The sequence below is a fragment of the Suncus etruscus genome, chromosome 2 (genome assembly GCF_024139225.1).
Source record: "Suncus etruscus isolate mSunEtr1 chromosome 2, mSunEtr1.pri.cur, whole genome shotgun sequence".
NCBI classification, from domain to species: Eukaryota; Metazoa; Chordata; class Mammalia; order Eulipotyphla; family Soricidae; genus Suncus; species Suncus etruscus.
Genome location: NC_064849.1, coordinates 114,607,433 through 114,632,381, shown reverse-complemented (window position 1 = coordinate 114,632,381; position 24,949 = coordinate 114,607,433). Strand labels below are relative to the sequence as shown.

The 24,949-nt window shown below is 39.9% G+C and overlaps 2 non-coding genes across 2 annotated transcripts; one reads left to right on the top strand and one right to left on the bottom strand.

Moving 5' to 3' along the window:
* Window positions 1-2,594: 2,594 nt before the first annotated feature.
* On the top strand, window positions 2,595-2,701 carry LOC126003042 (U6 spliceosomal RNA). The gene has a single exon (XR_007493586.1). It is a non-coding gene; the product is annotated as a U6 spliceosomal RNA (small nuclear RNA).
* A 14,307-nt stretch (window positions 2,702-17,008) lies between these two features.
* On the bottom strand, window positions 17,009-17,186 carry LOC126002509 (small Cajal body-specific RNA 16). The gene has a single exon (XR_007493200.1). It is a non-coding gene; the product is annotated as a small Cajal body-specific RNA 16 (non-coding RNA).
* Window positions 17,187-24,949: the final 7,763 nt, after the last annotated feature.

The following is a 24,949-nucleotide window of genomic DNA, read 5'->3' as shown; positions in this document are numbered from 1 at the left end:
TATTCTGTCTCCTGTAAGAGCAGTTTCCCTGTCCAGCCCTTTTTTCTCTTCCCATTGTGTCTCTTTCTTGTCATTGTTTATGTCTCTTCTATTCCAGATTCAGGGTGACATTCAACCTTAGAACTCCTGCCATTTCCCATTCTTCCAGGCAGTCCCATTGTATTCATCAACACTATTGGAGGAAGACACTAATTCTTCAGGGTTTGACCAGACACAAAATGTTTATCTTTTCACTCCTAGTTGAGTGCCTGGTCCAATGATCTCAATACTTGTTCTAAAAGAGAGGTGCTAGTTTCCGAAAACCATTACCTTTGATTGGCACTAATTATTACTTCTCAGTGCCATACTCACTAAGATAATGAACTTTCTTGAATGTCTTTTGGCTTGGTGTCTGGTTTCTCATTAAGAAGTGAACAAGGGTTAGTGGAGAAAAACTTTTTCTCTGCTCTAAAAACAGAAGTTTTTTGAGATGTCAATCCTGGATACCAATCCTATCTTGTGAGATGACTGAATTCATGGCAAGGCTCAGTGATATTGCATAGCTTTGCCTGTCCTCCTTTCTTAATGATTCTCATTCTCTCCACTCCTAACCTGAAATGATTCGACCTACAGATGGCCCTGGTAAAGGTAGTAGCAATAGCCTGGCTTTGCTCCTCATTACTAATAAGTGTTCGCAGCACCCACATGCTTATCTAATAATGATTTGGCTGTCATCCAAAGATAAGTAGTAAAAATAACTCAGGGTCAAAGCCGGCTTTCAGTATAGGAAGCATATTCATAAATGTTATTTCCCTTAAATCCTCACAAAAGTCTAATGAGAGACACTGGCCATGCATTGTTGTCAACTTCATTTCACAGATGGAGGAATAGAAACCTGAGAAGCTATCATTTCCACAAGGTTCTCCTGTCATTTCAAGGGAGAGCTGTGTTCCCAAACTGAACTGTTTGGGGTTGCAGAGGCATGTTACTCAAATAAGGTGGTATGTTTCGAATTTCTAAACTTTTACAAACTACAAAGTAGTATCCTGCTACTTGTATTTTTTGTATTCAATTTTTGTGACTTGTAATAAATGGCCACATTATGAGTGACTCAGAACAAGCAGCTCCTTCTCTTGCAGTTCTCACTCTCTCAGGGCCAGTTTGGTGGGTATCTGGCTTTTGATACTTCCAATTTGTGATGACTATCAGCATTTCTTTACTTGTGACCCATCTCTACCTTTGTGTCCTCCTCCTACTATGTATTCTTTGTCTTTTATTGTCTCGTATCTTTTTGCCTTTCTCATAGACATGTATTCGTCCTTAGATTTACAGTCTACCTTTCTAATCTTAATAATTTCATCTCACTTTAATTGTATCAGTGAAGACTCTTTGTCCAATAAGGTAACAGTCAAAGTTCAAGGAATAATCTCTGCCCATAGAATTTAAGGCTATCATGGAGGATCTGCAGAGGGTGTAAGAGCACTGCCACTGTCCAATAAACCATATAGCTCCCTTCCTTCCAGTTCTAGTTCTAACGATCAGGTTGCAGACAGAAAAAAAAAAAAGGCAATTAGAACACACACTCTAGAGTCAACCTGCTTACGGTTCAAATCCTAGTTCTGCCACTTGATTTTACGACATTGAATGATTGATCCTAATTTTTTTATGGTAAAATATAGCTAACAAAGCCCACAGTTATTGCAGGAGTCTAATGATTTAATAATATGTACAGAACTTATAACAATGTCTACATTTCAGAAATATTAAGTGATTATTCTTTGCCTGGCATCATACTAATGCTAATTCTTTCACCTTGCCTGTTTATTATTAAATAGTGATCTAGCTAAATAGAGAATGGAATTTCTCCTTTAGAAGAGCAGCCCTGAATCATTCACTAATTTCTGCATTTTAGGCTAAATTTTTTTCTAAAAAATAACATTCTAAATGGTGTGTTGGGGGGATAACTAAAAGTAAGAAAGGACTGTTGTGCTAAAATTACTCCATTAAAAGGTCAAGGAGAGTACTGATATTAAGGCACTTGCATTGTATGCAGCTAACTCTGGTTTGATTTCTAGAACTGTGTATGTTCCACTGAGCACTGCCAGGAATAAACCCTGAGCATAGAGCCAAGAGGAAGCTCTGCTCACTGCCAGGTATTGCCTAAAAACCCATAGCCCCCCTCAAAAGAAATTTTCCATTAGTTTATCATATGTTTATCAGTGTTTTGAGTATTGCATTCATTGTACTGCAGTTTGTTTTACAAGTATTTGGAAGACTTAAACTACTTCAAATAATAGGTTGGAAATTTTAATAGACTGCAATGATTTATAAAAGTATTGGATGCTTGAGCAACATGTTACCAAATTAGGATGATGTCAGATCAGTAGCCCAGTAGCCTGTTTAACTTCAACCAATAGATACTACTTTTGCCAGAGCTAAGGCAAAACTATTAGGTTTCTCTGGGGCTATGTTTACATTAAACTCTAAGGCAGGGGTCTCAAACTCACGGCCTGCAGGCCGTTTGCGGCCCTCCATACAACATTTTGTGGCCCGCGGCCGGCTGTCAAATATCGCAGTATTCGCTTACCGAATAATCGCAATAAAATCGCATTAGTGTGCTCGCTTTGGCAGCACATATACTAAAATTGGAACGATACAGAGAAGATTAGCATGGCCCCTGCGCAAGGATGACACGCAAATTCGTGAAACGTTCCATATTTAAAAAAAGAAAAATCGCATTAGTAAGAAAAAATCGCATTAAGTATTCGCATACCCAGAGCAGTTCCGTTCGGGGTATGCAAATTTTTTTTTTTTTGAGGGGCCACACCCGGCGGTACTCAGGGATTATTCCTGGCTGTCTGCTCAGAAATAGCTCCTGGCAGGCACGGGGGACCATATGGGACACCGGGATTCGAACCAACCACCTTAGGTCCTGGATCGGCTGCTTGCAAGGCAAACACGGCTGTGCTATCTCTCCGGGCCCAGGGTATGCAAATGTTTAATGCGATTTTTTGCGATTTTTTTTCTTACTAATGCGATTTTTTATTGCTAATATTCGGTAAGCGAATAATCGCGAATACTTTGCGCCTAGCGCAGACGTCATTTCCGCTGCTCCTGCCCGCTGTCCCTTGCATTATCAGTGGCCTAAGGGAGAGAAGTTTATTACAGAATTAGATTTTGTCATTCCTTCATCATCACTTCATCAAAGCCTGCAGTGAAGAGAAAGATTGATGACGAGCACAGACAATTTCAGGAAAAGTGGGAGGCGCAGTATTTCTTGGTTGAGCACAGGGGCATCCGCACATGTCTTATTTGCTCAGAGAAAGTTGCAGTGCACAAGGAATACAACTTGAAATGCCATTATTCAACTAAACATGCTGAGGAATGTGCAAAATATCAAGGAAATGAGAGAGCCAAGCGGGTTGCCAGTCTTAAAGCATGTCTAATGAGGCAACAAGATTTCTTCAAGAAAACAACCAAAGAGAATGTTGCATCAGTCGAAGCTAGTTACATGGTTAGTGAGATGATTGCTAAAACAGGGGAACCATTCACAGAAGGAGAGTTTGTTAAAAATGCATGTTACAGGCTGCAAGTATTATCTGTCCAGAAAAGAAAGGTCAGTTTAGCAAAGTCAGCCTTTCTGCCAACACTGTGGCAGAGTGCATTTCTGACATTTATCATGAACTGTGTAAGAAAGCCAAATGTTCTGATGCATACTCAGTTGCTCTTGACGGGGCAAAGATATAACAGACACTGCGCAGCTCACAATTTATGTCCGTGGTGTTGATTGCAATTTTGAATTGACAGAGGAGTTCCTCACAATAATTCCAATGCATGGCCAGACCACTGCTAATGAGCTATTTCGGCATCTGTGTGATGCCATTGAGAATGCAGGTTTGCCATGGAAGAGGTTTGTTGGAATAATAACTGATGGAGCGTCATCGATGACAGGGAGGAAAAATGGACTGGTGACACTTGTTCAAAAAAAACTTGAAGAGGAGGGTGTAGAGAAGGCCCTTGCTCTTCACTGCATTATCCATCAGCAGGCCCTTTGAAGTAAAGGCCTGCTGTGTGACAATGTGATGTCTGTTGTTGTGAAATGCATCAACCAAATTAGATCCAGGGGCTTAAAGCACAGGAAACTCCGTGCTTTTTTAGAGAAAATGGAGTCAGAATATGGAGATGTGCTCTATTTCACCAAGGTATGTTGGCTCAGCAGGGGAAATGTCCTGAAAAGATTTTTAGAGTTGAGAGAAGAAGTGAAAGCCTTCATGGAGAAGGATGGGAATGCTGTTTCTGAGTTGAGTGATCACAAATGGCTCATGAACTTAGCTTTTCTTGTTGACATCACACATAAGTTAATGTACTAAACAATATATTACAAGGCCCCGGGCAGCTTATCAATGCTGCCTATGACAACATGAGAGCATTCTCCACAAAACCTGTGTTATGGAAATCCCAGCTCTCTCAGACAAACCTTTGCCATTTCCCAGCATGCAAGGAACTTGTGGATGCAGGCATACCACTCAGTGGTGAGAAATATGTTGATGCTATTTTTAAGCTAGAGAAGGAATTTGATCACAGATTTGCAGACTTCAAAAAGCACAGAGCCACTTTCCAAATTTTTGTGGACCCCTTTTCCTTTGATGTGCAAGATGCCCCTCCTATGCTTCAAATGGAGCTCATTGACCTGCAATGCAACTCTGATCTCAAAGTCAAAGGGAGATTAGTGGAAAAGCAGACATGCATGGGCAATTTTTGCCCCCCAGCTTCCCTGAGCTTTCCCGAATGTTCAAGCACACCATGTGCCTTTTTGGGAGCACATATTTGTGGGAAAAGTTATTCTCCACATTGAACTTCAATAAGTCAAAGTACAGGTCTAGACTTAATGATGATCATCTTCAAGCCATACTGAGGGTCTCAACTGCTTCCTCTCTAAAGCCAAATATGGTTCAGATTTGTGAGAAGAAGCGCTGTCTCTCTGGCAGCAAGGAATAGGCAAAAGATGCCATGTTCAGAAGAACTATTCATGATCTTCACTCAATGTTCTATTCATGTTCAGAACAAATAATTAAAACTGTTAATAATGACTTTTGAGGACTTTTTTTTGTGAAATCCCTTATGCAGCCCTGCCTCACCCCGACTTTGCCTCCTGGGGCCCCCAGGTAAAGTGAGTTTGAGACCCCTGCTCTAAGGTCTCTAGAACTGGTCTGACTTCCCACATCTCAGTCTCAGCCAGAAGCACAATAATGAGAAGAGTTGAGAAGGGTGATGAGATTTGCTTCTAAAATTAAGTTCATTAAATAAGCATTATGTTTGACAATGCCATTAATGTAACCAAAAGAAAATTCTGGGACAGTTTCCATTAGCCAATGTTGACAGAGAATAGACAACTTAGGGAATCATTGTTGTCTGCGTAAAGAATCCTGGAATTTTGGGACCGGAGATATAGAACAGCGGCGTTTGCCTTGCAAGCAGCCAATCCAGGACCTAAGGTGGTTGGTTCAAATCCCAGCATCCCATATGGTCCCCCGAGCCTGCCAGGAGCTATTTCTGAGCAGATAGCCAGGAGTAATCCCTGAGCACCGCCGGGTGTGGCCCCAAAACAAAACAAAACAAAAAAAATAGAATCCTGGAATTTTGTTGTCTAGAACTTCTTTAGTGTAAAAGTATACACATCATAGATATTGGAACTTGTGGGAAAATTCTCCCCCCCAAACTAAAATCAGTTATAGATGTATTACTATTCAGAGATAGGCATTGCAAATATTATTATTCATTGGCTTCCAATATAAAATATTTCTGCTCATGGTTGTATTCATTCTAGTGAGAAACTAGCTTCTCTCTTTGAAAATACAATACTTTCTTTTTTTGTTATAACAAGATGATGACTTTTATTATAAAAGGCAGAAATTGAGGGGCTGGGCGGTGGCGCTGGAGGTAAGGTGCCTGCCTTACCTGCGCTAGCCTAGGAGACGGACCGCGGTTCGATCCCCCGGCGTCCCATATGGTCCCCCAAGCCAGGAGCGACTTCTGAGCGCATAGCCAGGAGTAACCCCTGAGCGTTACCGGGTGTGGCCCAAAAACCAAAAAAAAAAAAAAAAAAAAAAAAAGGCAGAAATTGAGGCAAAGGTCTCCATCTCCCTTGAATACTGTCTCATTAAGGCTAAGCATAACTCAGCTTTTATCACCCTAAATCTACCTACCCTCTGCCTAAAGATAAGATTATTTAACTGTCCTTCTAGATCTGGTTTATTTCCTTCCTTGCAACTGAGCAATAATAATAATAGAAAGCAAGCTAGGATGTTTGTTTCTCCAGTACAGTTGATAACATTGTAAATAGTAATCATTAAAATTCATTAGATCTTACTGTTTGAAACATTCTGATCTAATAGCTCTTTGAATCCTTGCGATAATCCTGTGAGTTTATCTATCCTCATATGGTCAGATTTTGAACACTCAGTTTGGCCTTATATACCTTTAATTAACATAGAACCCTGTAGAGATACTGACAGTATGGCGGTGATCTAAAACTGCAGACTCCCAACAATGCTCCCAACATTGCTAAGGAAAAAGGTAAGAAAATGTTTCAGAGGCCTCATCTGTAAATACCAATTATTTGGCTCTGAGAAGTGCTAAGAGAAGTCATGGACTCCACTGCAGCTCTACTGCTGCAGACAAACTGGAGGAAAATTGAAACCAAATATCTGAGAGTCTGTTAGAGATGTTATCTCATATGTGAGATAGTATCAGACATAGAGAAAACAAGTTAATGACATGGAAAAGTGCTGAGTTTTACTTTTAAAAAATTATCATCCATTAAAATGACATATTTTACATAGTACTAGAGTTTATCTTTTCACATTTTTGATTGATCATATGAATTATAAAGTAAAGAGACTTGTTGATTTTGCCTTAGCAGATTCCACCAATGAGCAACCATCCCCCAAGACCACAGTCTGCAGCTGCAAGTGAGTCGAAGGACACAGATTTCAGATTGACATTCCTTCTCCCAACAAAACCAACAGAAACAACCCCTGGGTTCCCTCCACTGATCTGTGGTTAGGAGGGGAAACTGTGGTTACATTGGGGAACTGGCCAAGGGAGGGGTCCAGCAGATTGCAGGGTAGGGATATTTGTACTTTGGTGGTGGCTTGGTGTGGCAACCCAATCTCTAATGAGGTGTAAAATTGTTCCCTTAAATACCATTTTGTAATCAAATATTAACTCAGTTTTTTAATTAATTAAAAAATCCTGCTCCATTATATATTAGTTTCTTATTTCTAAGTACAACTATTTCATCCTTATTTCTCTAAGTGTGGAAGTAGAATTAAGTCTCCTTTGTAATGTTTCTGTGAAACTTAAATAAGGTATCATGCATATAGTGCCTGATAACAAAAGTCATTTTAAAAACAAAATCTTTTATGTAGCTGTCCAATTTGATCTCCAGCACCATAGATAATCTTCTAGTACTGGCAGGAATGACAACTGAGCATAATACCAGGAATGAGTCCTGAACATGATGGCAAACAAACAAATAAATAATTTGTGCCTTCTTATGACATTTTATTAGGTTCAAAATATACCATTCAAAGGGGAAAGCCCAGCCTCATAAATTCTAGGCTGTGCAATGCCAAGCCTCTAGTAAATAGAGAGGAAAATAGTGGGTTGAAGGAAATAGATATCTCTCTCATTTATTGTGCTTACCTTTCTAGTCCAGGCAGGAAGTAATAGTTAGGCCAGGAATCTGGGAAGCATCTTGACTTCTGAGGCCAGTTGAGACTGGGTGAAAGAAGAACATAGAAAGAAAAAGTTCTTTCTTCCAAGTCCCCAGTAGAGGTAGAATTGTTAGAAATGTGACTTAGTTATGCAGCCGTCAGGAGAGATGAAGTCATGAAATTTTCCTATACATGGATGTACATGAAATCTATCATGCTGAGTGAAATAAGTCAGAGGGAGAGAGAGACACACAGAATAGTCTCACTCATCTATGGGTTTTAAAAAAATAAAAGTCATTTTTGCAACAATCTTCAGAGACAATGAGAGGAGGGCTGGAACTTCCAGCTCACTTCATGAAGCTCACCACAAAGAGTGGTGAGTGCAGTTATAGAAATAACTACACAGAGAACTACCATCATCATGTGAATGAATTAGGGAACTGGAAAGCCTGTCTGGAGTACAGATGGGGGGTAGGGTGGGATGGAGGGAGATTTGGGACATTGGTGGTGGGAATGTTGCACTGGTGAAGGGGGTGTTCTTTACATGACTGAAACCTAATCACAATCCTATATGTAATCAAGATGTTTAAATAAAGAAAATAATGTTTCAAAAAAATAAGTGGTGAGGGGGGCAACCAAAAAAAAAAAAAGAAATGTGACTTAGCTGTGCTATAATATTTTTAATGATATCTTTATTTAAACACCGTGATTACAAACATGATGAATAATTGGTTTCAGTCATAAAAAGAACATCCCTCTTCACTAGCTGTGCTGTAATATTAAAGATTCAGTCCATTACAAAATTTCAAAAGGAGGGCTGAAAATAAAATAGTGTATTTTTCACTCTATAAGATGCACTTGACCGGAGCCATGGCACAAGTGGTAGGGCATTTGCCTTACTATATGCTAACCTAGGACAGACACCAGTTCGATCCCCCAAGCCAGTAAAAAATTCTGAGTGCATAGCCAGGAGTAACCCGTGAGCATCACCAGGTGTGGCCCAGAAACCAAAAAAAAAAAAAAAAAAAAAAGACGCTTCTGATCGTAAGATACACATAGTTTTTAGATTCTCTCCTCCCCTAAACTCAGACTTCAGCTTCAGGCGGCATTTGCTCCATAAGACGCACTTTTTGGGGGGGAGAGTGCATTTTATGGCACAAAAAATACTGTAATTATAACCCCCACAGGGCCCTGTCTTTGACATTTCTTTTGAAGACATCAAAGAAGATTTCAAACTTGCCAACAAAAGCCTCATCTTGGCTCCCAACATGTCTAAGGAAAAGGGTAAAAGAATGTTTCAGAGTCCTCATGCGTGGACTCCAATTACTTCCCTCTGAGGAGTGCTGAGAGCTGAGGAGAAGACATGGACTCCAGGCCAGCCAGTTGTCGGAGTGGGTGATTGGAGAAAAAATAAATCTAAGGGACAAGCAGCAGAAGTAAAGAGATGGTGAAGTTATTAGGCTTGCACTTAGAATTGAGTTACTATCATAGCAAGGTGAATGAAGCTTAAATCTGTATTTTGAACGAATATTGAAAAACATTGCTTGAACTTTTCTAAATGGTGGGTGCAAATTTGCATGAGGACCCTGGAAATCTTCTGTAAGGAAAAAAGGATTCAATAATCCCCAATAAGCTCTCCCCAAAATCAAAATGGAAATCTTTTGAAATTAATTAAAGATGGTGGGGTAACTACTGTCACAATACAGAGATAAAGAAGGCAGAGGCTTCTTTGTAGTAAAGTTACTTTCCTGAAGAAGGGGCCAGACAAGAGAACAGTGGAAGAGATTAGCAGTGGAACCCAATTATAAAGGGAGGATCTGGAGCCTTATGGTGTGACTTAGGTGAATGTAAGGTGGGGCACTGCATTCAGTGGTATGGTGCAGAAACAACCCTCTTGACTAAGATTAGCATCCAAGGTGACTCCAAGGAGATTTGTGAGAAATCATTCACCATTGATCTGGAGAACTACTGCAGCCTAAAGAGGAATTGTCTAAAGCCAATCAGATAGGCACCTTCAACCTCTGTCCAATGGAGGTCAGTAACAGAGAATGTGATAAACACATTGGATTGTCCAAATTTTGTGGTTGCCTGTGCAATCATCAGTGAACTTGCAGGCCAGCTATTTATTGAATATAATACTGCCCCCCTACCCTGGCTCCCAACATGTGAAATATTGTTTAAAGTTAAAACAGTTATTAAGCAGCACATCTAAATTCAATGGGTATATTAAGAACAGAGACTGGATATGACACATAGCCAATCACCAGGCACCATTAATGTATAGAGTAAGGTCATGACAATTTCCTATTCTATTTTTGCCTATCTATGTTACTCTCTGAATCTGAAAGACCCTAAACTCTTTTATTTTCTTCTTTCCTGGGCACATTTTTGCTTGCCTGGATTATATTCTAAAAGACCTAATCTGTTTTGCTTAAGGAACTATCCCCCCCTTGGGGTTATTTTTAGGAAGATAATTTCCCATAAGAAGACTCTAGGTTGTCCTAGAGTCTTTCCTTCGGTAAGGAAAGAATTTCTGCAGGCCTTCAGGGCTTCAGCAGTTTCCGGTTCCCATGGAAGCATGGAGGCCTGACTGCTGGGCAAGTAGTAGTGCCAACTCCAGACCCACCACACCTGAGGTATCTGCATTTCTTCTGATCCAGGTTGGCTTGAGGGTTGGATTACCCAAGGTCTACTGGATAGTGGCCACACAGGACAGTTCCTGTCCACAGCTACAGAGTAGTTTTAATGTTAAATTCACTAAACATCAAACTAATTCAAGGAAGAAGGAGGCGAGATGAACACAATGTCTCTGAATCAGGGCTCTGTGGTCAGAGATACCTAGATGAGAATTCTGTTTCTGTGATATTTGTCGAGACAGTGCATCCTGGAGCAATGGCATATATCCAGCATAAGTGGCATAAATATGTGGTGTGCTTGGCACCTACTAAGTTGCAGTAAATATTGAATTAAACAAAACAAACAAACCTTCAATAAGGATCTCTTTCAGGGGAACTTACATTTGTCAAGTGCCACAAGTGGATCCAGCATGCTGAGTATGAGCATGGCTGAGCAATACTTTATTAACTCTGACAGATAGTGCTGAGAAATAATCAAGTCTGATTGTTAAGACAAAAGGCATGTGGCTTTGGGATAGATCCAGAATATTTATGAAAGGGACTTGCACAATAAATGGATTTAGATAAAAACATGACCCCTGATTTTAAGCTGCTAGGTTATTTTGGGGTCTGATTTTTTTTTTCAAAGATTTTGTTTTATACGTTCTGATTTTTCCATTTGTCCTCTACTTACTACACCTTGACCCAAATCTCTCCTAAGGAGGTTTTTCTCCATTACTTCGTTATATCTTTTGATTTAAAAGTCCCATTCAAAAATAAGCATGTGTGCTATAATTTGCTTGACATTTTGGTCACGTATGTTGTACAAAGCCAAGAGAATGCGGTCCTCTGAAACATATGACAAAGCTGAAGGACGTGTGATACCTCTCAGGACAGTGGTGGAAGAAACAGAAGACTCCAAACATCAGGAATCTTCTTGACAGTCCTTACTAGGCCTGAGTCCAAGATGAAGCTGAGGGAGAAAAAATGAAAATGATTTGGCTGACAAAGCAGATGACAAGCAGCAAGCACCAGTGAAAGGGAATTGGCCAATGGCAAAAGGAGAATTGGCAGGGCTCTGTGAAGTCCCTTGCTGGAAACCCTTAACCCTCAGATTGTCTGGTGCATCAGGCCCCAAAAGCAAATCATTTTTGCCTGTGGAAGGTGCTGCCAGGAAGCAGCACATCAGGGGGTGCTTTTGGAAAAGTGGACCGTGCCTGGATTGGTGCCCAACCCTGAGTGGAGGGGGCTGAGAAGAAAAAGCGCACAATGAACTCTCCAGGGGCTAGGAGCTGGGGAGCGCTCCAAGGGCTGAGACTTGTGAGTCAGAATGATGGGAAAAGAAGTTGAGAAACAGAGGAAGAGGCAGGATGCTGAGGAGGGAGGGGCCAGGAGGCCACTTTGTTTCTTGCTTCTGAGACTATTGGGGCCTGTCTCCTCCTTTGATGGGTCCCACTTGCAGTTACTCATCGACTCAAAACTCAAGTCTGCCTTCCTCCATGTGAATAAGCCATTAATGTGAGTCTCTCAAGTCAGCATTTCTCAATGCAAATTCTTCCTCAGAAGGAAATGGGATTTTGTGTGTGTGAGATCTTGACATGATACTAAACTCAGAGCTGGGAGTCCCATCTGAGCCTCCTCAGGTGGGGAGGCAGGACCCGCTTTCAGGAGTCCCTGATTCTCCTCTGTGTCCTTTCACTCTTGTCGGAGCATTGTATTGTTTGGCTACAGGCCATGTAGAATTTTATTCTGGCCTCTTCCCAAGGCCTCCCACTCAAATTCTTAACTTGCGGAGAGCTCTGGCTTCTCACCCAAAGTCCTACCATCTCCCTACCCAGGCTTGCTTGAAATACTTCCTTTCCATAAAGAATTGGCAGGAAAATGTTCATCAGAAAAATTTATGCTAAAGGTGTTAATAACCGGTAGTGATTTATTGTAATAACCTCTATGAGAGCTTAAGGCCCTGACCTAGTGTTCTCCAACTTTTGTTTATGATTGCCAGAGACACTCATACTAACTCTGTTATGTACACTGTAGTAATGTAGTAACTATAATAACTTTTCTCTTTACTTAATAACTGTGGCAGTGGACCTCAGATGGCCACAGCCCCAAAGCCATTCCTCATCACAGTGCTTGCTGAGAGCTAAAAGGACTAATATCTCTAAGTTTTGTCACATTTTTGTACAGCAGTTGGGATGCACATCAGATGTGACTCGGAGAAGCTCTGAGACAGTGGGTCCCTGACTTCTGCTCTAGCATCTTGATTTTTATATTTTATTTGTTAAACCATACGGTCCAGTAATTTCATATTTGGGCTTTTGAGTTTTCCCAGCTATGACTTATTGTGTGGGGGTGATGTTTGTGAAAGATTGTGTCTCAGTTTCCTCTACCCACATTCATATGGTTTCTTTCTTATTTGTATACTATGACAAAAGTCATTTTGCTGGTTTCTAGCTGTTTTTTGCCATAATAGATGTGTTACCTTCAAGGTTGGAAAGATATTACAATTAGAGAAATTGCCTTTCATGCAGCTGACTTGGGTTTGAGCCCCAGTACCACATATGATCCTACGAGGAGTGACAGCTGAGCACAGAGTTATGAATTGGCTCTGAGTTCTACTGATTGTGGCCCACAGCAGAAATATATTAAAAAATAAAACAATGTTTTCTCCTATTCCTGAATCAATCAGAAAGAACAAAGAGCAGTTTCTGTTCAAGGCAAGAGTCAAGGTAGATTGATTTATCCTGAATAAGATAGTTATCTAATTCTACATTAGATATGACTGTGATAAGTCATGAAAATGCAACAAATTAAAGCACCTTATAGACTACAAATAAAAGGCACTCTCAAAACACAAATGTTTTTAAAGCGGCTGTTCAGACTTTCAGTATTAGGCTTTTTATAAGCATTTTCATTTCTAACATAAGGGATCTTTTCTTGACATTCAGACAAATTTTATCATAAATGATGCCATAATGCCTACACAATTTAAGTTGTTTTTTTCTTTGAACTAGGCTATTATGGGGTTGTCAGAAGAAGCAAGGAAGAACCTATAGAGAAAAGAAAGAATGGTAGAATACAATGTTCATTAGATAGAAGCTCTGGTGATGGTTCCTGCAAAATAGTATCTGATGTTATCTAGAGTTACATAAAAATTAATACTGAAGCTGAAAAAAATTGTTTCCTCTGTTTCTAGAGATTTGGTGTATCTATGAGAAGAAGGAAGTTCACAAGAGCCCATAAAACCACATATATATACATGTACACATATAGCCAAGTACTTTATGAAAAAATAACCAAGAGCATAGAATAAAGAAAGAAATATTCAATCCTGGATATCCTATATGGTTCCCATGAACCCGACCAGGATTAATTTCTAAGTGCAGAGTCAAGTGTAATCCCTAAGCATCACCAGGTGTGGCCCAAAAACTAACTAAACAAAGAAACAAACAAATAAATAGAGCTGGGAGGAACCAGAGCAATAGTATTGCTAGCAGGGCACTTGCCTTTCTTGTGGCCAACTGAGTTCAATCTCTCCCTGGCACCAGGCTCAGGGATTACTCCTGGCAAGACTACAGGTGGGGTGGGAACTTTCTGAGGTTCCAGGGATCTAAACTAGTTTCACCACATGTAAGGAGAGCTCTTTACCCATATTGTTTCAGCCCTGGTCAAAGAATCTAAATAGGAATCTCACCAAAATGGTCATACAGAAAGTAAGTACATACGGGAGATGATATTTGCATTTTATTTGGGAAATGTAACCAAACCACAGTATTTTATATCACATCAGTAGAAATACTAAGCATTGACAAGGAAATAGGGAAATAAATTATTGAAAATTGTTGGTAGAAAATATAAGTGGAGCAAAAATATAACCCCAATAATTGGTGAAATCACTGTAGAAAATAGCATAGATATTCCTCAAATCAAAACTGGAAGTACTAATAATTCAATAATTCTTCTCTACATTTATTTAAAGAATTTGAAAAGAGAGGACTAGAGAAATAATTCATGGGCTTTGTTCTGACTTTGCATGTGGAAGGCCTGAATATGATAGCCAGAACCTCATGGTTCCAGAGGCACCACCAGGAGTGACTTCTGAGCATTTCCCCACCAAAAAAAACAATCAAACAAATAAAATAAAAAACCCACAAAAATGCTAATTAAAAAAGACTCATCAGGGGCCAGAGTAATAGCACAGTGCTAGGGCATTTGCCTTGCACACAGCAGGCCCCAGGAGAGACTCGGGTTCCATCCCAGAATCCTGTATGGTCCCACAAGCCTGCCAGAAGCGATTTTTTTTTTATTTCTTTGGTTTTTGGACCACAGTGGCAGCACTCAAAGGTTACTTACTCCTGGCTCTGTGCTCAGAAATTGCTCCTGGCAGGCGTGGGGACCATATGGGATGCAGGGAATAAAACCCGGGTCCTTCACCAGGTTGGCTATTGTGCTCAAGGCAAATGCCCTACTACTGTGCTATCTCTCTAGCCCTGCCAGGAAGCTATTTCTGAGTGTAGAGCTAGGAGTAACCCCCGAGCACTGCCAGGTGTGGCCCAAAAAATCGAAATAAATAAAAATAAATTTAAAAACTCATCAGGCACTCTCTCTCCCAAACTCTCTCATAAACCTATTATCTTTCCTTCTTTATTATATCTAAATAAAATTTTCACTTTACACATAAACACATTCAGATTTACCCATATGATATTATAGCACTATTCAGAGTAAGCAAAGTATGGCTAAATTTAATGTGGCTGATGGTAGATAACTGGAAAAAGAAAATGTAGTATACCTATTCAATGAACTACTATTAGCCATAACAAAGAGATGAAATCTTGCCATCTGTTGACAACATGAATGAACCTTGAGTAATTATGTTCTAAGAAATGACTCAAGAAAAGACAAATACTGAGTGCTCTCTCTGTTCCATGGACTATAAAAAAGCAAATAACCAATTCCAAGTTCATAGTCTCTGACAATAGAACAGTATATTCCAGAGGGAATAAGAAGTGGGAGTATAAAAAGTAGAAGGGGCCAGAAAGAAAGCACAGTAAGTAGGGCATTTGCCTTGCATTCAGCCAGCCTGGGTTCAATCCCCAGTATCCCGTATGGTCCCCTGAGCCTGCTAGGAGTGATTTCTGAACACAGAGACAGAAGTAACCCCTGAGGCCACTGGGTGCAGCCCCCAAAAACCAAAAAAATAGAGGAGGCAGTCTGTTGGTGAATAGTGACAGGACTTTGGTGATACATGAATAATATCTATAGCTTCTAAGGTAGAAACTACACCTGAAATCTATTCATAATTATTAACTTCAAGAAAAAGAATCTATGAGAATAATAGGCATGCAGCTATGTGTACATGTTTTGGTTAAATTTATATTTTACAGGATTTTATAAAGAATTTGAAAAACAACTTTTATTTTATGCTTTAGGGAAAATGTCTAAATATGATCATTTTTGGCACAACTGAATTTGTCAGTTATTGGCTACCATTTTGCTGATGGAGTTGTGAAAGTACATTTGATATGTGCTTTCCCATTTCTGGATGCTTCTCTGGTGGAAATTTTATTTTGTTTGTTCATTATCATAGTGCTTTGTTTGGGTTTGTTTTTCTGTGAGAATAAGGATACAACAGTGAGAATCAAACTCATTTTTTGACCCTAACTTTAAATTTCTTTGCTAATATTCTGAAAGCTCTGAATACAGTCATCTAATATTGTCTAGATATATTAGGCCAGTGATTAGGTTTTAATCTTCAAACTGTTGTAGAAAGAACTTAGTCAAGGTTCTTTTCTTGTAAAAAGAAGTCAATCTGAGCAGAGTATCTGCTTTATATGAGTCTCAAGTACCTACTCTGGTCTTGTGGAAAAGTGGAAAATCAGTTGAGATCTTTTCTTCTTCCAAGTCTAATTTACTCACTCTTGCCTTCTGTTTCCATGTGTGAAGAGTTTACATGGCATTTTATATTTAAATTCTTCAATATAAGCATTGTAATATAGTGTATGTATTAGTTAACACTAATCACTCCTCTAAGAACAGTAATCTGGCATATGAAGTACCCTCTTTGGAGCAATTACCTTTCAGAGCTGGTTGATTAATCTACAGCTGAAGTACCCTAGCCAGGATCAATCAACTTCTTTGATGGTTGCTTAGCATTTTTAAAATGAAATGAAGGAAATCTAAACTGAAAGGCTTGCCAACCAACATAAGTGAATTTTTAAAAGATTTTAATTGGTCAGGTGAGAAGTATCCTCAATAGAAGATTGTCTAACAGTATTATAATGAATAAAGTACCTGAACATACTATAGGCACCAGGCAAATTGCTTGTAAAATATAAATGGTTCAGATTTGTGATCTAAACCTCTGAATTGGTCTGATTTTCTTTTTTTTATTTTATTTTTTTGGGGGGGCCACACCCGGTAACGCTCAGGGGTTACTCCTGGCTATGCGCTCAGAAGTTGCTCCTGGCTTGGGGGACCATATGGGACGCCGGGGAATCGAACCGTGGTCCGTCCAAGGCTAGCGCAGGCAAGGCAGGCACCTTACCTCTAGCGCCACCGCCCGGCCCCCTGATTTTCTTTTGCTTCACAGGGCACCCTGTGCCTCACCCAGTGCAAAACTGGCCATACCTGCTGTGAGAATAGGTGTGCCACAACTTTAGTTCAGCATTTTTCTTTTTTTTTTCCTTTTTTTTTTTCTGTGTGCAGTATCATACATGATCATCAAACTGCTGCTAGAATGCTCACACCTGTTACTGCAGATGCTCCGGGAGGCAGCGCTCCTGGGCATTTACTGTAGGTCAGGGTCATGCTGCCCGGTATGGGGCCAGACCCGCACTGCGAGCCAGCACACGGGAGCCTTTCTCCAGACCAGAGCATTTTTCTTTTTAAGGAAAATGCTGAAGAACCCAAGAGGAAAAAAGGGTCCATGGGTAGAGTGGGACCTATCAATGACAGAACAATCTGAAGGCTATTTTTGTACTTTAATGTAAATAAATGAGTAGGTCCTATCAGAATATTATAAAAAAAAAATCTGCATTTAGGTGAATAGTTTCTCCTATTTCATGGGTAGCCTTTGTATCCTAGTTACGATTTCCTTTGAAATGCAGAAGCTTCTCAGTTTAATGTAGTCTGAACCATTTGTTTTTCTTTGCTTCCACTTGCTTGAGCAATGGTGTTTCCTCTTGAAGATGTCTTTAATCTCAATGTCATGAAGTGTTTTGCTTATGTTTTCCTCTATGTAATTTATGATTTCAGGTCTAGTATCAAAATCTTTAATCAATTTTGATTTGACCTTTGTGCATTGTGTTAAAGAGAGGTCTGAGCTCACCTGTTTGCATGTAATTGACCAGTTTTCCAACACCACTTATTGAAGGGCTTTCCTTGCTCCATCTTGTACTTGTTGCCCCTTTATCAAAGATTAATTGGTTGTCTACCTGGGGGTCAGTCTCAGAATACTCAAGTGTACCCCATTAATCTGAGAGTCTGTCTTTATTCCAATACCATGCTATTTTAATGACTATTGCTTTGTAGTACAATTTAAAGTTGGGAAAAGTGATGGCTCCCATCTTTTTTTTTCCCCCAAGAATTGATTTAGCAATTTGTGGGTGTTTATTGTTTCAAATGAATTTCAGGACTGTTTAATCCACTTCTTTGAAAACTGTCATGGGTATCCTTAGAGGGATTGTATTAAATCTGTATAATGCTTAGGAAGTATTGCCATTTTAGTGATGTTAATCCTCCCAATCCATGATCAGGATATATATTTCCATTTCCTTGTGTACTCTTTTATTTTTTGAAGCAGTGCTTTATGGTTTTCTCTGTCTAGGCTAACCTTTCTGAAAAAGAATGTGGATATTTCTTAAAAAAAAATTGAGCTACCTTATGATCCAGCAATACAATTCCTAGAGATATACCCTAGGAACACAAAAACACAATACAAAAATGACTTCTGAACTCCTATGTTCATCATAGCACTATTTATAATAGCCAGAATCAACCCAGGTGCCCAACAACAGATGAATAGCTAAAAAAAATTGTGGTATATGTACACAATAGAATAGTATGCAGCTATTAGGAAGTAATGAAATTTGCTTTTACATCAATGAACATGGAAATTATTATGCTGAGCAAAATGAGTCAGAAGGAGAGGATAAACATAAAATAATTCCATTCATCGGTGAGATATAAGGAAAATAAAAGACCATGTGGGGATGATATTTAGAGATAATAGAGATGAGGGTCAGGACCAGTCCATGGTAGGAGGCTTGCCACAAAGAGCAGAATGCAGTTAGAGTAAAGAAGGGTCTAATATGAAAGGGACATGCATGACACTCCTTAATTTGCAGTAGTACAAACCACAATGTCAAAAAAAGCAAAAATAAATAAATAAATTAAATAAAATAAAAGAGAGAGAGAGAAAGGTTGAGAAAGAAGATTGATGGGGGAAGAGAAAGAGAGAGAGAGAGAGAGAGAGAGAGAGAGATAGAAATAAAATACCTGCCCCAGGGATAGGCAGAATAGGATAGGTAGGAGGGAAGAGAGCCTCAGGGAGAGTGAGAGGGAAACTGTTGGCATTGATGAAGAAAAATGCTCACTGATGAAAATTGTTATGCATTGTATAATTGCATGAGCAACTTTATTTGTGAGAAAATAACTTTATTATAAATAATCTTGTAAACATGGTGTTTAAGTAAATAATATTTTAAAATGTTTTTTTTAAATACGCATTTATTATAATACAACTCCTGCTAAGAAGCTTGTAAGGAAGAGAACAAATAAATTCCCCTGGTGTCACCCATATCTAATGATGGAAAACTATTGAAATTACCAGAAAAACTGTTTATTTGCTGAAAGGCAGAATTAGCATGTTTAAGATGCCACACCATGCAAATTTCCAATCCAATCCCCCAAGACCAGAAAGGATTCACTTGCAAATATTTGCAAATTTGAAGTGCTTTTATGTGCATAAAAGGCTTAGCATACAGTTATGTATTTTCCTCAGAGAATACCCAATTACTAGAACTCTGCTGGGTCTAAAACACATTTCTATGAGCCCTCATCATGTGATTTCTGGCTGTTGTCTCAACCCTTTAAATTCTGGGGCAATCAGAGTTGCTTGCTTAAGTAATAATCTTCTTTTCTGTGCATTTTCTAGGAAACAGCAGCTCACTTAAAGGTCACCAGAATCCAGAGCTACCAAAGGAAATGTGGGAGCTGGGTGGAGTGTTTTCTTCTCTGCTGACTGAGGCAGGCCAGCTCCATACATCTGAGCATTCAGGTGCTTCTCGCCTGCAGGATTCCTTTTGAGATTTCATGCCTATCAAGTTCTTCTTCAAAGAACACAATGCCCTGATTTGGTAGTTTTTTTTTTTTTTTTTTTTTTTTTTTTTTTATGAGAGTCAACCATGGGGTGATTGTATCTGGGACTTGTAGGCTGCTTAGGAACAAGAGCACAGACAAGATGATTTGTATCCTAAGGGGGAATTGAGAGATCTCTAGACTCTTTGGGGGAAAGGAAAGATAACACTAAAGTTGTCTGCAGTGACTATTTTTCTTTTATTCTTCTGTCTGACTACAGGACACACGAGGAGCCTCAGAGGTACTCATTGGTCTTGCAGTGAATATGCCTTTTCCTCCCAGACCAGGGTTGGCAAACAAGTTCAACACAAAGAGCCAAAATTTTAAACAGTGAGTGTCAGAGAGCCACACCACGCAGTGACCTGCCAAAACAAACACACAAAAGCATCTAATTTTAACAATAATCTATTAAACACATATTGCATTTTGCCATTTTGAGTGAGGGTAAAATTCCTGCAGTGATGGTGAGGGTGTGCTGCGTCCTCCACACTCAGAACTAACGGCCAAATGTGACCCAACATGTGACACACGGGTCCCCTGCTCGCTGGTCCTTGCAGTTGTTTCCGAGGGATGGGAGACGGGAGGTCGCAGCCTGGGGGCGGGACTCCGCACTCGGAAATCTTTCCTCAGAGGTCCCTCCTCAGAAGCAGCAGAACAAAATCCAAACTTGGCAAAGAGCCACAGGATACAAAAGAATGATAAGAGGCAAAGAGCCGCATTCATTTTTGCCGGGAGCCGCATGCGGCTCGAGAGCCACGTGTTCGCCACCCCTGCCCCAGACCAACAGGGCAATGTCATAGACAACTTCCAGGGTTCAGTACTCAGGCACAGTTCTCTGGGAACTCCAACCATTGGCCTGGATAGTACTGAGGAGGTGAGGAGGTACCATTTCTTGCTTCTTACATGATGATTAATGCACAAGTGAAGGCAAGGATTGTTTTTCAACCCTTGATACAGTCTTGAACACAAGAAAGAATGAATCCAGAGCATACCAGCAAGAAAAGACTGGGGTTTTTAGCAAATGAATTATAAATCAGGTTTTAGCAAGTTCATGATCAGGGGTGGGGTGGGGAGGAGGGAGATCTGGGACATTGGTGATGGGAATGTTGCGCTGGTGAAGGGGGGTGTTCTTTGCATGACTGAAACCCAACTACAATTTGTAATCAAGCTGTTTAAATAAAGATATAAAAAACTGGATGTTTATATGGGAATTCTAATGTGATCATTATGCTGCAAACATTTTAATTATAATTGTGAGGTGTTTTTTTTTCTACAAGAAGTGAGTTTATGGAGAGTTTAATCTTTTTGGTTAAAATAATATGTCAAAATAATATTTAAAGAAAAAAATCATATATTAAAGGGTTGGAAGATTTTCTCCGTGGTGTAGATGTGTGGAAACTGATTACATTCACATTGAGTAGCTTTTCTGAACATAGTTATTACCATCCCAGGGCCAGCATTGTCTGGATAAACAACTTTGCTGCTAAAACATGCACAGGTCAGGTTTTAAACCCTTCCCCTCATCTTGTAAAAAAGCAAGATAGCAAGCCGAGGAAATGGCTCAAAGGGTTTTATATGCTTTGCTTGTGTATGACCCAGGTTTCATCCCTGTCACTACATGGTCCCTTGAGCACTGCAGGGAGTACCTTAAGCATTAAAACAGATATTACCTGAGCACTGAAGGATATGATAAAAAAAAATACAACAAAAGTGAGGTACTCTAAATAGGACTTAAAACCCCAGACTCCCAGCCCTCCAGACCTCTGAGAGAAACACAAGTCCAATTCTCTGACTCTCAAAGCCTAGGAAGCTGTTAAAAAAAAAAAAAAAAAAAAAACTCAGCATAGGGGCTAGAGTGGTAGCACAGTGGTAGGGCATTTGCCTCGCACACAGCTGACATAGGTCAGACCTGAGTTCAATCCCTGGCATCCCATATGATTTCCCCCTCAGCCCCCGGCATAATTTCTGAGCACAGAGCCAGGATTAACCCAGGAGTAGCCTGGGTATGGCCTCAAAAAACAAACAAGCGAAAAACAACAAAAAAGGATTCTACGATATAAAAGGAAGTACAAGAAGTTGTAACACTGTTCACTTGAGAAAAGTTTGAGGGATACATACCTCAAAGTTCAATAGACAAGAGGAACCTTTTAGTGTCCTTAATTCCTCAGAGTGCCTTGAGACAGCATGTTGTCTGTGAAAGAATGCTTTCATTGAATGCAATATGTGCTTTTAACACTTGATGTTTGAGGAGGAAAGACCCTGGTATTATCATGGCAGGGAAATTTATAAGAAGAAAATATTTTTATAATAAGTCTCTTACAAAAATGGTTAATATAAAAATAATCTGTTTTCAAGAGCTATATTTATCCTTATATACAATATTAATAATTTTGAATTATATATTGATATCTTGAGATTGGTTCCAAAGGTTAAATATTCCCACTGTCAGAAGATTCTAAACAATATAAACCTTGTTTCTGAACCACTATTAAGAAAATTTTATATACTATTTTAACATGATAATTATTGCATGTTAATAAAGCTAATATCTTGGAAAAAATAACAACAAAAAAGTCAGCATCTAAACTAGATTAGTGATTTGTTTCACTAGCCTGTGGAAGCATTGTTATAACACATCTGTAGCTCCCTGCCTCTCCTCAGCTAGGCCTGGGGCTGCTTCCCCTTGCCATTTTGGTACTGAGTGAGCAGATGGGAGGATTAGCTCTCAGTTTCCTGAGCTAGGTGATAGAAGAGAGTTTGCTTTCCTTTCACTGGCTTTGGTGAGTGGTTGTGGAAGCTGCCTAATGAACTGATAGTTCTCAGACATGTTTAATCATGTATAAAGGGGAGAGCTCTGTGAACTTAAGGAGGAACATGGTTCAGGTGGAGCCCATAAGCCAGTTGTTATATTGTTCTATATTGGGGTCATGCCAGATGATGCTAGTGGTTAACTCTGACTCTGTGCTCTGGGTCACTTTTGGTAATGCTCAAGGGACCATACAGCAGTGAGGACTTAATTCAGTGCTCAACCTATTGATCCATTTCTCCAACCATGTGGTTCTTTTTTCCAGACAACAGTCTGAACCATAGTTTTGTTCTTAGGTCACACCTCTTATTACTTTTAGCATGTTATTTTCCCCAACAATCTTTAATGAGAGTATGCCAGGAGAAAGATTCCACTTTCCTTAACCTTTCATCCAATATTTCCATAATTTGCATCCTATCTACTTCTCTCATCTCTTTCTAAATCACTTCCCAAGTTTTAAACCCCAACACCCTTTAAAATAAACAAAACTTGTCTTTCCCAGAAAACAGGTTCTCTAGCAGGTTCCATTGTTAATTAACCAACAGTATGATCCTAGTCCATCCTTAACCTCTCTAAGTCCCAGCAAGCTCCCTTGCAAAACTCTTGTGGCAAGGTGTGGACTGATTAATTGTTTACAAATGGCATGGGTAGATCTAACACACTACAAAGGCAAGAACATCTAGATGGAAAAGCTATCCCAACTTCGATTTTCCCACAGTACCTATACACTGGCTCTTCTTGGCATCTGTGGATATACTTTCTATAACCCTTGTCCTAGGGCTGGGCAGTTAGTTCAAAAGCTTATCTCAGGTTCATCCTTGGTATCTCATGCCCTACTGGAAATGATCCGAAACAACATTGAGTATGAGCCCAAAATTAAAAATAAAAGTCCCGGGACCAGTGAGGTGGCGCTAGAGGTAAGGTGTCTGCCTTGCAAGCACTAGCCAAGGAAGGACCGCGGTTTGATCCCCTGGTGTCCCATATGGTCCCCCCAACCAGGGGCAATTTCTGAGTGCTTAGCCAGGAGTAATCCCTGAGCATCAAACGGGTATGGCCTCCAAAAACAAAACAAAACAAAAAATAATAAAAGTCCCAAAAGCACTTTTCCAGGAATTTCTCTTTAGGTAAATTGACTGTGCACAAGGGGCCGGTGAGGTGGCGCTAGAGGTAAGGTGTCTGCCTTGCAAGCGCTAGCCAAGGAAGGACCGCGGTTCGATCCCCTGGCGTCCCATATGGTCCCCCCAAGCCAGGGGCAATTTCCGAGCACTTAGCCAGAAGTAACCCCTGAGCATCAAATGGGTGTGGCCTGAAAAAACAAAAAAAATTTGTCTGTGCATGCATGCGCGCACACATACATACACACATATACACACAGACTTACTATCAGCTCCAACATCTCCATAAAACCTTGTCTGAGGATGAAACTTGCTTCTGCATGTTCTTTCTCAGACTCTTCTGTCACAGTGTTTGCTAAAATTAATTCTTGGTGGGTTTCAATACAGATAACCTGTATTTTCTGACAGTAAATTTTCCTTCTTTATTTTCTTTATTTTTAAATTAATATCTTTATTTAAGCACTATGATTACAAACATGTTCGTAGTTGGGATTCAGTTATAAAAAAGGACATTCCCCCTCCCATTCACCAGTGCAATATTCCCACCACCAGTGCCCTCCATTTCCCTCCTCTTCCACCCCCTGACTGTATTTTAGACAGGCATTCTATTTTTCTCCTTCTTTATTTTCACTATATTCACAGGAAGAAATCCTTAGATCTGATTGCATTGAGATAAACTGACTTGACTTAGTGAGAGAGATCTTGATAAAGGCAATAAATTAAGGGGGTGGAAGTCTTGAGAAGATGGCAGATTAGGATAAAGGGTTTATTTTGCTATCATGAAACATTTCTTTAGTGGGGGGGGGGGGGGCTAGCCACTCCTAGTGGTGCATAGGGGCTACTCCTGGCTTTATGCTCCTAGTAGTGCTCAGAGAAACCAAACAGGTTGGAGGCTGAGCCAGAATCAACGACATGCAAGACGAGGGCCTTAACTTTTGACTAATTTCTCCAAGTCCCCAGTCATCTATTGATTGTGATTGTTCATTTTTGAGCTATCTTAGGGCTTACTCTTGGCTCTGTGCTAAGGAATAACTTCTAGAAATGGGTGGGGGGCCGTATGCAGTGCTGTGATTCAAACTAGTGTTGGTGATGTGCAAAGCAAGTGCTGCCTTAATCCCTGGACTATATCTCTGATTCTATCATGAAAACTTTACCAATTACATCCCTTCTCTGTTTCTTCCTACCCTCATGTGATTGTGCACCAAAGAGCTTGAGAAACTGAAACTTGTTTGATTTTTGGCTTTTTGGTCAAAATCAGATAATATTATAGCCATGATCTTCTAGGCAGAACAGTTGAGTTGACACATTTAATGACTCACTCTAGAAAGACAAACATCTATTCCTGAGAAATGAAGA